Here is a 12095-nt window from a genome sequence, read left to right on the forward strand (position 1 = left end):
AAGGAGACCATTAAACTGTCCAAAGGCTAGTAGCTAAGTCGTTGATCTCCTGAAGTTCCTTCTAGCAATGAGTGACTTAACTCTGAGTGCTTATTAAAATTCACTGCAGGTCCGGCCCCATGGCCAAGTGTTTAAGTTCGCACACTCTGCTTCAGCAGCCCAGAGTTTTGCTGGTTCAGATCTTGGGTGTGGACATGGCACTGCTCATCAGGCCATGCTGAAGGCGTGTCCCACCTAGCACAACCAGAGGCACTCACAGCTAGAATATACAACTATGCACTGGGTGGGGGGCGAAGAAGAAGGAATAAAAATTTCACCGTGGACTGAATGACTGGATTACCTAACCAGACTCCAGGTTCTGCCAAATGAATGTGAGAGTTTTGTTGAACGCCATTGACTGTGGTCATTCATGCATGGAAACTAGAAATGGGAATAGATGACAACTGAGGTTTGTACTATTTTAAGATTGATCCACCTCTGTCTCACATGTAGTCTTTGGAGGAATTAGGGCCCTTATTTAAACTTTGCTCACTTAAAGTTGTATCTTTCTAAGATAAAGTTTCTAGTGAATAATTTAGAAACTCAGCAAAATATTAATATATACTCTTCTTCTTCATGCCTGAAATGGAAGATTAATAAAAAAAGATTAGTTAGCATTTTTGTTCACAATACTGAGTGAATAAGTATTTTATTAGTGTGGACATACTAGGGAAATAGAAATATTTTACTGTAAATCATTTATTTCAGAAGCTACTTGGCAACCTGAGACAAACAAATCTTAATTATGGAAATGGCATGCAAGGCGTTCTTTAATTTGAATGACCTGTTTATCAATTATTATTCAAACAGAATTATTTTAACTTGGGTAGTAGACAAAGGCAAGAAAATTCAAGTCTCCACGTAAATTAAAACATAATCCTCTCTTGAAACTTATTTTTTAATCTCAGATATCTCTGAAATCTACTCCTCTTGTAGCAGAGGAAAGTCATCTTACTACACCTGCAGCTTTAGTATTGGTTTTGTTAGTAACAGTTTCTCTCAATAGTTTCCTTTGTTTGTTCTCAAGTAAAAGTTACTCATTGCTGACTCACTGATGGAATCTGATTCCCTTTCTTCTCACATAACTGATTGGTATGAGGCAGTCACCTGACCCAAGAGGAACTTATCCATAGGCAAGACTGGACCAATCAGGTTTTTTCTTTCAAGAAACTCAGAAAATGACTCAAATTCTGCAGCAGATGACCATGGATCATGGTAAATGATGGAGTCATGCAGTACAGGTACACCTACAGGTAAGGTTCTGAGAATGCTCTGGTCTCTGCCCTTCCTGAGTCCTGATTGTTTTTTCATCAGTCACTGAGATTAGTGTCCCAGATATAAATTTATTTTCAGCTGAAATAGTTTAAGTTTCTGTTCCTAATCTCTAAGATTTTTTTTTTTTTTTAGATTTTATTTTTTCCTTTTTCTCCCCAAAGCCCCCGGGTCCATAGTTGTGTATTCTTCGTTGTGGGTTCCTCTAGTTGTGGTATGTGGGACGCTGCCTCAGCGTGGTCTGATGAGCAGTGCCATGTCCGCGCCCAGGATTCAAACCGACGAAACACTGGGCCGCCTGCAGCGGAGTGCGCGAACTTAACCACTCGGCCACAGGGGCCAGCCCCTAAGATATTTTTGTTTACTCCTCACAAAGGTTTTTCAAAGCATGGAGTGAATGGCAAGCAGTCTGGTAGGTTAGTTCTCTTTTCATTCTTTTTGGTTATTGGATTCTAAGTAAGCAGAAAATCTAACTCTTTAATTTACATGTGAGGATACTGAGTAGTTAAATCAGAGTTGATAATTGATCTATAAGAGAAAATATTATTTTTGACTCCCATATTAATGCTTTTTTTATTGCCTTAGGTTACCTACTGTCAAAAAGATCCATCCTCATAAAGTTTTTGTATAAGATGATTTGACTTTTTTCTTTTAAATTTAAAATTTTTTTCAAAGTTGAATGTTTTATTTTTCATTAGAAATCACCGTGATTCTGTTCTACACTTTCTGCCTGGCATTTTTCACTCCCTCCTTCCTAAAAGAGTAAATCAACGGCCTGAGGAAAGGAGTTAGGATGGTGTAAACTATTTCCACAATTTTCTCGTAGGAGAAAGCAGATGGAAGCCATGGATACACATATATGCATGGGAACAAAAAACAAAAACTACAACAGCAATACGAGATCTACACATGGAGAGAGATTTCCTCTGCCCCTCAGTGCTATGACTTCTCAGAGATCATCAACAAGATGATACTGCAGGAGACAAGCAACAAGGAGAAGATTATGATGCAAGTAAACCCACTGACGGCAATGACCAAAAGGCCAAAGACACAAGTGTCAGTGCAGACAAGCTCCAGTAATGGGGACAAGTCACAAATGAAATGATCAGTGACATTGAGGCCACAGAAGGGCACCTGGAAAGTAAAGAGAATTTCAATCATGGAATGCAAGAAGCCCCTTGTCCTGCCTGCCCCCATTGGAATGCTACAGAGTTTCCAGCTTATGATAGAAGCCTAGTACAGGGGTTTGCAGATGGCCTCATAGCAGTCATTGGCCATGACAGTAAGGACAATCACCTCCACCCTAGCAAAGAAATATTCACCAAAGAGCTGGCCATGCAGGCTTCAAAGGATATAGTTTTCTTCTCAGAGAGAGAGACCATAATCATGTTTACGGCAATGACAGACGAGTAGCACACATCCATGATGGACAAAAAAGACAAGACGACATACATGGGTGAGCCCAGGAGTGTTGGGCTTCTGCTGATGGTCACCAAAATTAACAAGTGGTGCCCAACAGTTGCAGTGCAGCCAAACAAAAATACAAAAAGTACTATTTTCTGAACATATGGATTCTGGAAAAGCACAGGAGAACAAGCTGTTACAGAGCTTTGGTTTTGCATGGCTTTTCAAGGAAAATATAAAAGCCACCAGAGTGAGCACATAGAATCTTTAATTATGAGAAATAAAAATGTGTATCAGACAACTTATGGTATTATCATAGTCATCAACAAGGTGCATCCATATGGAAAATCACCTTAAGTGTTTCTATGAACACTGAGAACAAAAAATTTAAAAATTGTTGAAGGTAGTAGTGGGAAGTCTGACAGAATTGAGGTGGAGATAAATCATTAGATACTTTAAAATAGCAAGAGTTTCAATATAGGGGAATGGAGGTATTCACATGTGGAGGGATGAAAAATAAGTTTTATCTCAACTACCAACTCTGATCACTTAGTAATCTTCCTGGCTACAAACATAGTTTCTTTCCCTGCCACACAAAGAAGGGCCAAATAAAAACTAGAATGCCAGGCTTATGGTAAGGAAAGAGCTTTTATTTCAGGTGATGTCAGCCAGGAGACAAGAGTGAGCTCTCAAATCTGTCTCATCTCCCCAAAAGATGGGAGGTGAGGGATTTTAAAGGTTGTGAAGAATGCATCTGCTTGTAGGGAGGAGGGAGCCACTGGCCTTGTTGGTCAGAGCTTTTGCACAAGCCTACATTTAGTCTTGCAAGATTGCTTGTAGGAAGAAGTAGGGAGAATCCACAGGTTGCTGTCCTGTGTTGTCTGCCTCCATGGGAGATGGTTGATTCTGGTGCCAGGAACCAGGGAGTAAGTAGGGAAAGGGGATGAGTGCTTTGATTTTAGCCCCATGTATGCTGGGTTTAATGTAGGAGAACTGATATTGGGGCTGGTATCAATTCTCGCCTATTTTATGTTCATCTCTCAATCTTGAGGGACTTGGAATGATAACCAATCTAGCTACTTCCTGCTGAATCATGGTGTAGGTTGTTCCATCTCATTGAATCAGTCTTTTAATAAGACATTCATGCAGGTGTACCCCCAAAGTCAGGCCTGTAATATATAAGCAAGCAACCAGGTATTTAATAAAAAGCATATCTAGAGAAAAAAAAAACGAAAAAAAGTCAATTGTTGGAGCACATTATAACCCAGTTCCTGAGCTCAGGGTTCTGCGAACCAAGAAGATTTCTAGAAGTCAAGGTCAAAGCATCTTTTGTAGTTTGAATGTCTCTGTTAGGTTGGAGCCACAGGTGGGGAGAGCTTTATACTGCCCTTCAAAGCTCCAAGACTTCAGGAAGCAGAAGATGACCACGTAGAAAGCAACGAAGATAAGGAAGATGGTCACACACATCACATCACTGTTGGGGCCACAGAAATGTATGTGATACAAGAAGAGACGTTGTATTGCTGCATGCATGGATCCCCAAGTCAGGTTCCTTCCAGCAACAGGCAGTACATTTAAGGGCTCAAGGATAGTGCAGGGGCTTACAGATGACCACATTGTGATCATAGGCCATCATAATGAGAAGGATGATCCCCAAAACACCAAATAAATGCTCTGCAAAAGGCTGAGCCATGCAGGCTTCAGAGGAGAAGGTAGTGTTCTCAGAGAGGGTGTTCACAATCATCTTGGGGGTGGCAAGTGAAGAGTATGTGGCATCAATTTGGGACAAGGGAGTAAGGATAAGATACAAAGGTAATCAGACTTGTGATCATCGTTATCATAATGAGTAGGTTCCCAAAAACTGTAGACACATACACGATTAGAAACACAACAGAGAGTATCTTCCATTCTTTGTAATGCCCAAAATAATGAATTCAGTCAGATTGTTTGGATTCTCCATTCGCTGTGGGATGATGTAAGTACATCACACTAAGCTTGATAATCTACAAAAGAATAGTATTTAACTAGTAATCACTGAGTGGATTTGACATTTTTGCAGTCTCTCTCACACCCTCTTGACCTACCTTTTTCTCCAGCTATGGATACAGCAGCCAGATGCTGACAATTTTTACCCTGACTATAGCTTGATCCTACTGATCCCCACAACAACACCTTCTCTCACCAGTGTATCTGTTGCTTTCTGTCCTGATATTTGCTGCCTGAGATTCTTAGAAGATCCTGCTTCATCATTCTGGTGCATACCAAGACCTGGAAAGATGAAGGAATTAAAATAGCTTAAGGACACTCTGGATCATTGGTGAATATAAGCCAGTGGATAAATAGTAACCAGCTTAATAATCTTGGATTATGTTTCTTTCCTGCCCTGTTTCACTCTCCCCATTCACTGCCTCCATTCTGTTCTGTTCTCCAAAATAAACTACCTACATACAAGCCCTTCTATCAGCCTCCACTTGTTGCAAACCTCAAGCTAGGAAGGCGACCTCCATTTATCACTTGACACACCCTAAAACCAAAAACTTGGAACACTTCATGCAAATTCTCATTCACTTATTTCATATACTACTGAGCACCAGAGTGTGCTACTTGAAGAGACTGTAAGACAGACATCTCATAACCCTTTTTCTCAAGGACTCTCCACTTATTAATAACTATGGTCTTTCCATCTATGTTTCTTCTTTCTCAGGTTGGATGATTATTATTACATATTGGTAATACTTAATGACTCCCTGCCATGTCTCAGCCACTAGATTATCCCATGAGACATGTTCTTCATTTTAGAGATAAGATACTGAAGCTTAGAGGGGAGAAAAATGATACCAAATTCCCACAACTAGTAAACATCGAAGCTGAATCAAATCCAGCTTTTCCTGATTGAAAATCAATACCAATAACTAGCTATATTGCTTCTCTGATGATAATATCAAGTGCTAAAAATGAAAGAGGCACTTTGATTCATGATATAATTTCATTTTCATAACAATCTAGCCAGATAGATTTATGCTTTCTGTGCTCATTTTATTAAACAGTTCTACAATAAAATTGAATGGTAATTCCACAATAAAGAGCATGTTCTAATTCTGTGTGTGAGTGAAATATATATATATACATGTATGTGTGTGTGTATACATACATACGTAAATACATATAGAAAATCCAATCTCCAAATCAGAAGTTAAAATCATTAATTAGGCTTCCAAAATTCTAATCATTTTCCGGACATACTGATAAAAGAAAATAAACCTTAAGATTATTTATCTCATCCAACTTACTTGACACTATCTCTGCACATAAGCCTGAATCAGTGTAAATCATTCCTTCTATTTTTCCTTGTGAAGGGGTGTTTCCAGATAAAACAAAGGATTCTAGTGAATAATCAAAATTTCTTTTTTTGTGTGTCTGTTATGTTAAATGAAAGTCTTTATTCTCTTTTTAATATGCTGCTAAGACCTATGTCAAAGAGGGTACTTCTTATGTTTTCTTCTAGAAGTTTTATCATTTCAAGTATTACATTCAAGTCTTTAATCCATTTTGAGTTAATTTTTGTGCATGGTGAAAGATAATGGTCTACTTTCCTTCTTTTGCATGTGGCTGTCCAATTTCCCCAAAACCATTTATTGAAGAGATTCTCCTTTCTCCATTGTCTGCTCTTGGCTCCCTTGTGGAATATTAGCTTTCCATAAATGTGTGGGTTTATTTATGGGCTCTAGATTCTGTTTCATTGATCTGTGTGTCTGCTTTTGTGCCAGTAAGATGTTGTTTTGGCTACTGTAGCTTTGTAGTATATTTTGAAATCAGGGAGTGTAATACCTCCAGCTTTGTTCTTTTTACTCAGGATTCCTTTGGCTACTTGGGGGTCTTTTGTTATTCCGTATATATTTTAGGATTCTTTGTGCTATTTTTGTGAAAACTGTTGTTGGAACTTTGGTAGGGATTGCATTGAATATATAGATTGCTTTAGGAAGTATGGACATTTTAATGATGTTAATTCTTCCAATCCAAGAGCAAGGAATATCTTTCCATTTCTTTGTGTCTTCAATTTCTTTCAACAATGTTTTATAGTTTTCAGTGTACAGATCTTTAACCTCTTTGGTGAAGTTTATTCCTAGGTATTTTATTCTTTTTGTTGCAATTGTAAATGGGATTGCGTTCCTAATTTCTCTTTCTGCTACTTCGTTGTTAGTATATAGAAACACAACCTATGTTTTATGTTGATTTCATGGACAGCGACTTGACTGTATTCATTTGTTATTTCTAAAAGTTTTTTAGTGGCTTCCTTAGGGTTTCCGATATATAAAGTCATGTCATCTGCAAAGAGTGACAATTCATTTCTTCTTTTCCAATTTGGACACTTTTTATTTCTTTTTCTTGACTGATTGCTCTGGGTAGGACTTCCAAAACTATATTAAATAAGAGTGGTGACAGTGGGCATCTTTGTCTGGTTCCTGTTCTTAGAGGGATAAGTTTCACTATTTCTCAGTTGAGAATGATATTTGCTGTGTGTTTGTCATATATGGCCTTATTATGTTGAGGTGTTTTCTTTCTATACGTGTTTTATTTAGAGATTTTATCAAGAATGGATGCTTTGTCTTGTCAAATGTTTTCTCTTCATCTATTGAAATGGTCGTGTGATTTTGGTTCTTCATTTTGTTAATGTGGTATATCACGTTGGTATATTTGTGGATATTGAACCGTACTTGAATCCCTAGAATACAACCCACTTGATCATGATGTATGATCGTTATAATGCATTGTTGTATTCGATTTGCTAGTATTTTGTTGAGGATTTTGCATCAATGTTCATCCGTTATGATGGCCTGTGATTTTCTTTCTTTGTGTTGCCCTTGTCTGGTTTTGGTATCAGAATATTGTGAGCTTTGTAGAATTAGTTAGGAAGCCTCCCCACCTCTTCAATTTTTCACAATAGTTTGAGAAGGATAGGGGTTAAGTCTCCTTTGAACGTTTGGAAGAATTTACCAGGGAAGCCATCTGGTCCTGGAACTTTAATTTGGGGAGGTTTTTGATAGCTCTTTCAATCCCCTTACTGGTGATCAGTCTTTTAAAATTCTCTAAATCTTCTTGGTCCAGTTTTGGAAAGTTGTATGTTTTTAAGAATTTATGCATTTCCTGTAGATTATCCACTTTGTAGGTGTATAGCTTTTCATAGTATTATCTTATTATGTTTTGTATTTCTGTGGCATCCACTGTAATTTCTTCTCTTTCATTTCTGATTTTATTTTTTTGAGACTTCTCCCCCCTCCCCCCTTTTTTTGGTGAGTCAAGCTAAGGGTTTGTCAATTTTGTTTATCTTTTCAAATAACGAGCTCTTGGTTTCATTATTTTTTTCTATTTTTTTGGTCTCTATTTCATTTATTTCTGCTCTGATTTTTATTATTTCCTTCCTGCTGTTGTTTTTGGGATTTATTTGTTCTTCTTTTTCCGGTTCCTTTAGATGCCCTGGTAGATCATTTATTTGTGATTTTCATTCTCTGTTGAGGTAGGCCTGAATTGCTATAAACTTCCCTCATAGAACTGCTTTTGCTGTATTCCATAGATTTTGGCATGTCATATTTTCATTTACTTTTGTCTCCAGGAACTTTTTGATTTACCCTTTGATTGCTTTATTGACCCAATTGTTGCTCAGTAGCATTTTGTTTAATCTCCACATTTTTGTAGCTTTTCTGATTTTCTTCCTGTAGTTGATTTCTAGTTTCATACCTTTGTGGTCAGATAAGATTCATGGTATTATTTCAGTCTTCTTGAATTTATTGATACTTGTTTTGTGGCCTAACGTAATCAATCGTGCAGAATGTTCCATGTGCTTTTGAAAAGAGTGTGTGTTCTGTGGGTTTTCAATGGAATGTTCTATAAATATCTACTAAGTCTATCTGGTCAATTGTGTCATTTAAGGCCAGTCTTTCCTTATTGATCTTCTGTTTGGATGATTTATCCATTGGTGTAGTGGAGTGTTAAAGTCCCCTACTATTATTGTGTTACTGTCTATTTCTCCTTTTATGTCTGTTAATAATTGCTTTATATATTTATGTGCTACTATGTTGGGTGCATAGACATTTACAAATATAACTTCATGTTGCATTCTTCCCTTTATCATTATGTAGTGCCCTTCCTTGTCCCTCGTTACAGTTTCTACTTTAAAGTCTAATTTGTCTGATATAAATATTGCTACCCCTGCTTTCTTTTCTTTGCCAGTTGCATGGCGTATCTTTTTCCATCCTTTCACTTTCAGTTTGTGAGTGTCTTTAGGTGTGAAGTGTGTCTCTTTTCTGCAGCATATATATTGGTCTTGTTTTTACACCCAATTGGCCATGGTAGGAGCATTTTGTGCATTGATATTTAAAGTAGCTAGTGATAAATAGGTATTTATTGCCATTTTGTTACTTTTTTCTGTGTGTTTTAGTAGTTTTTCTCTGTTCCTTTGTTTTTCTCTTACCTTGTGATTTGATGGTATTCTTTGGTAATATGTTTGATTTCTTTCCTCTTACTTATTTGCTTACTTATTATAGGTTTCTGGTTTGTGATTCCCATGAGGTTCCTATAGGATATTCTATGTATATAGCAGTCTATATTGATTTGTTAGACTCTTTAGCTTGACCTCTTTCTAAAAGCTCTTCTTTTTCATTCCCATCCTCCCACATTTTATGTTTTTGAAATCATATCTATCTCTTATTTTGTGTGTTTCTATCCATTACCCTCTTATCATTGAAATAGTTAATTTTAGTACATTGTATTTTACCCTTCATATTATCTTCATAGATGGTTGAGCTGCTAACTTTACTATATTTTTATTTTTAACAGCGATTTTATTGCCTGTTTTTTTTTTTTGGAGGGGTTGATAATTTTTTATCCATATTTGAGTTCATCACTTTCCCACTTTAATAAGTCCATTTAGCATTTCTTGCAGAACTGGCTTCTTGGTGATAAACTCCTTTAATTTTTGCTTGTCTAGGAAGCTCTTTATCTCTCCTTCAATTCTGAATGATAAGCTTGCTGGATAGAGTATTCCCTGGCTGCAGTTTTCTTCCATTCAGCATTTTAAATATGTCATGCCATTCTCTTCTAGCCCATACAGTTTCAGCTGAGAAGTCTGCTGATAGCCTCATGGTATTTGCTTTGTATGTCACTTGTTGCCTTTATCTTACTGCTTTTAGGATTCTCCCTTTATCTTTAATTTTGGACATTTTAATTATAATGTGTCTTGGTGTGGGCCTCTTTAAGATTATCTTGTTTGGAGCTCTCTGTGCCTGCTCTAGTTGGATATCTGTTTCCTTCCTTAGGTTAGGAAAATTTTCACCTATTATTTCTGCAATTAGATTTTCTTCCCCTTTCTCTCTCTCTTCTCCTTCTGGGACACCTATAATATGAATGTTAGTGTGCTTGATATTATCCCAGAGTTCCCATAGACTGTTCTCATTCTTTTTAATTTTATCTGTTCAGCTTGGGTGATTTCCTCTAGTTTTACATCTAGCTTACTGATCCATACTTCTGTATCATCTACTCTGCTATTGAGTCCCTCTAGCGAATTTTTCATTTCCAATATTGTATTCTTCATTTCTGATTGGCTCTTTTCTATATTTTCCAATTCTTTGTTCAGGATCTCACTCTGTTCATCCAATCTTCTCCCAATATCTGCGAGAATCCTTATGAGTATTGGTTTGAACTCTTTGTGAGGTAGCTTGCTTATTTCTGTTTAATTTAGCTCTTTTTCTGTTTTTTTTTTTTTTCCTGTTCCCTTGCTTGGAATGTATTCCTTTGTTTCCTCATTGTTCCTCTTTCTATGGGCTTATATCTATGTTTTAAGGTGAGTCAGCTATGTCTCCTGATCTTGGAGAAATGGTCTTATGTAAGAGATGCCTTTTGAGACCCAGCATTGTGCCTCCCTCTTGTCACCAGTCCAATGGGCCAGGAGAGACCTCTTGTGGGCTACTTGTGTCCTTCTGCTGTGGCAAGGTTGCTTTTACTGCAGGTACCCAAGGAGTCTATTCTTTCCCTTCTTGTCCAGCTGTTTGTAATTCTGGTTTGGGGAGACACAGCACCATTGGCTACAAGGTCTAACACCACACTTCTGCTGCAGTTTTCCTGTTAATTGAGTAGGTACCTAGTGTACCTTGTTTCTAGGCTCAGGGTCTTAAGGGTGCTATAGGCCTCAGGCCTACAAGGCTGTTGTCAGTTCTCTTAGGATTGCAGCTGAGTGAGGCTGGCACTTGGCATAGGAACACTCAATTTTTTCAGGCTTTGGAAGGTAGGGCTTATCCTTTTTATGGTTATTTGTGAAGCACAGGATTTCTACCACTGATAAGCTCTATGCACCACAGGTCAACACAGCCTGTCAACATGGTCATGGTCTGTGCACATTTCTTAACCCCCTGGAGCATACCATGACACCCCACTGCAGAGGCCACCACCTCTCCACCAACTCCCCCCACAGTTCACCTGGTCCTCAGACAGGCCCTGCCCCACAGAGGCAGACACACTCACCTGCCTCTAGAAGATCAAGGCACCCAGTCATTGCATGGCCAACAAGTAGCTTGAGGACCTGCTGTTGGGTGGAGCCAGTCCTTAGGGTGGGCTGCCTGCCCTGGCTGAACTTGATTATATTTGTGCTCTAGTGGGTGTGGCAGACCCCTGGGCTAACAGGCCAGGGGAAGAAATTCAATGGTGCTTGCCAGGGTCTGTGTCTGCATGCCGGGACTAGGTGACAACAATGGCCGCCACCAATGTCTCTGCCTCCAGAGTGGTCCCTCCTCTTACCGAGATGCACCCAGAGCCTTCCAGGTGAGTCTCTTTTTACCAAAGTACTGTTAGCCTTCTTTTTGTTGATTTTAGGTTGCTGAGATGGGTGAGTTTGTGCATGGGCCCTTTAAACCCAGGACTTTTTGGCTTTTGCCCAATAGCTTTTCTAGGGGTATTCCCAGCTGCAGTTAATAGCTAGTACAGCCATATAGTAAGACCCTCATCTCAGCTGTGCTGTGTCTGAAGGGTGCTTATAGCGGTGATGGCCCCCATTCAGAACCTCACTCCTCCAATGAGGGTTGCATACCTTAGGGTGACTCCCACCTGGCCAGCTGAGAAACTCCACTGCTCCCAAGGGTGGCTTTATTTTTCTCTCCATAAGGAATTTCTGCCTCTTCAGCCTCCGTCAGGACTGTCTCTTGTTGTGGGGATTCTTTTCATACAGTTCTCAGTTTTCTATCCAGGGCAATTTTTTCAAAAGTAGTTGTAACCTTGTTGTGTTCATGGGAGGAGATGAGTTCATAGTCTACCTACACCGGCATCTTGATGAGATCTCTACATCTCATTCTCGTCTTTGAAATGTATCATTACAGCTAAATTTAATCTGAGGA

At 38.6% G+C, this 12095-nt stretch overlaps 1 protein-coding gene across 2 annotated transcripts in view; it reads left to right on the forward strand.

Moving 5' to 3' along the window:
* LOC139074340 (cTAGE family member 2-like) overlaps positions 1-12095 on the forward strand; it is a 624763-nt gene that overhangs the window by 382531 nt on the left and 230137 nt on the right. The window contains exon 3 of one of the 2 annotated variants that reach the window (XR_011523855.1): positions 4901-5166. The exons of the other annotated variant lie outside the window; for it this stretch is intronic. The gene's annotated coding sequence lies outside the window, so the exon portion shown is untranslated. Of the gene's footprint in view, positions 1-4900; positions 5167-12095 lie in introns of those variants that run through there. 2 annotated transcript variants of the gene reach the window in all.

The sequence above is a fragment of the Equus przewalskii genome, chromosome 11 (genome assembly GCF_037783145.1).
Source record: "Equus przewalskii isolate Varuska chromosome 11, EquPr2, whole genome shotgun sequence".
NCBI classification, from domain to species: domain Eukaryota; kingdom Metazoa; phylum Chordata; class Mammalia; order Perissodactyla; family Equidae; genus Equus; species Equus przewalskii.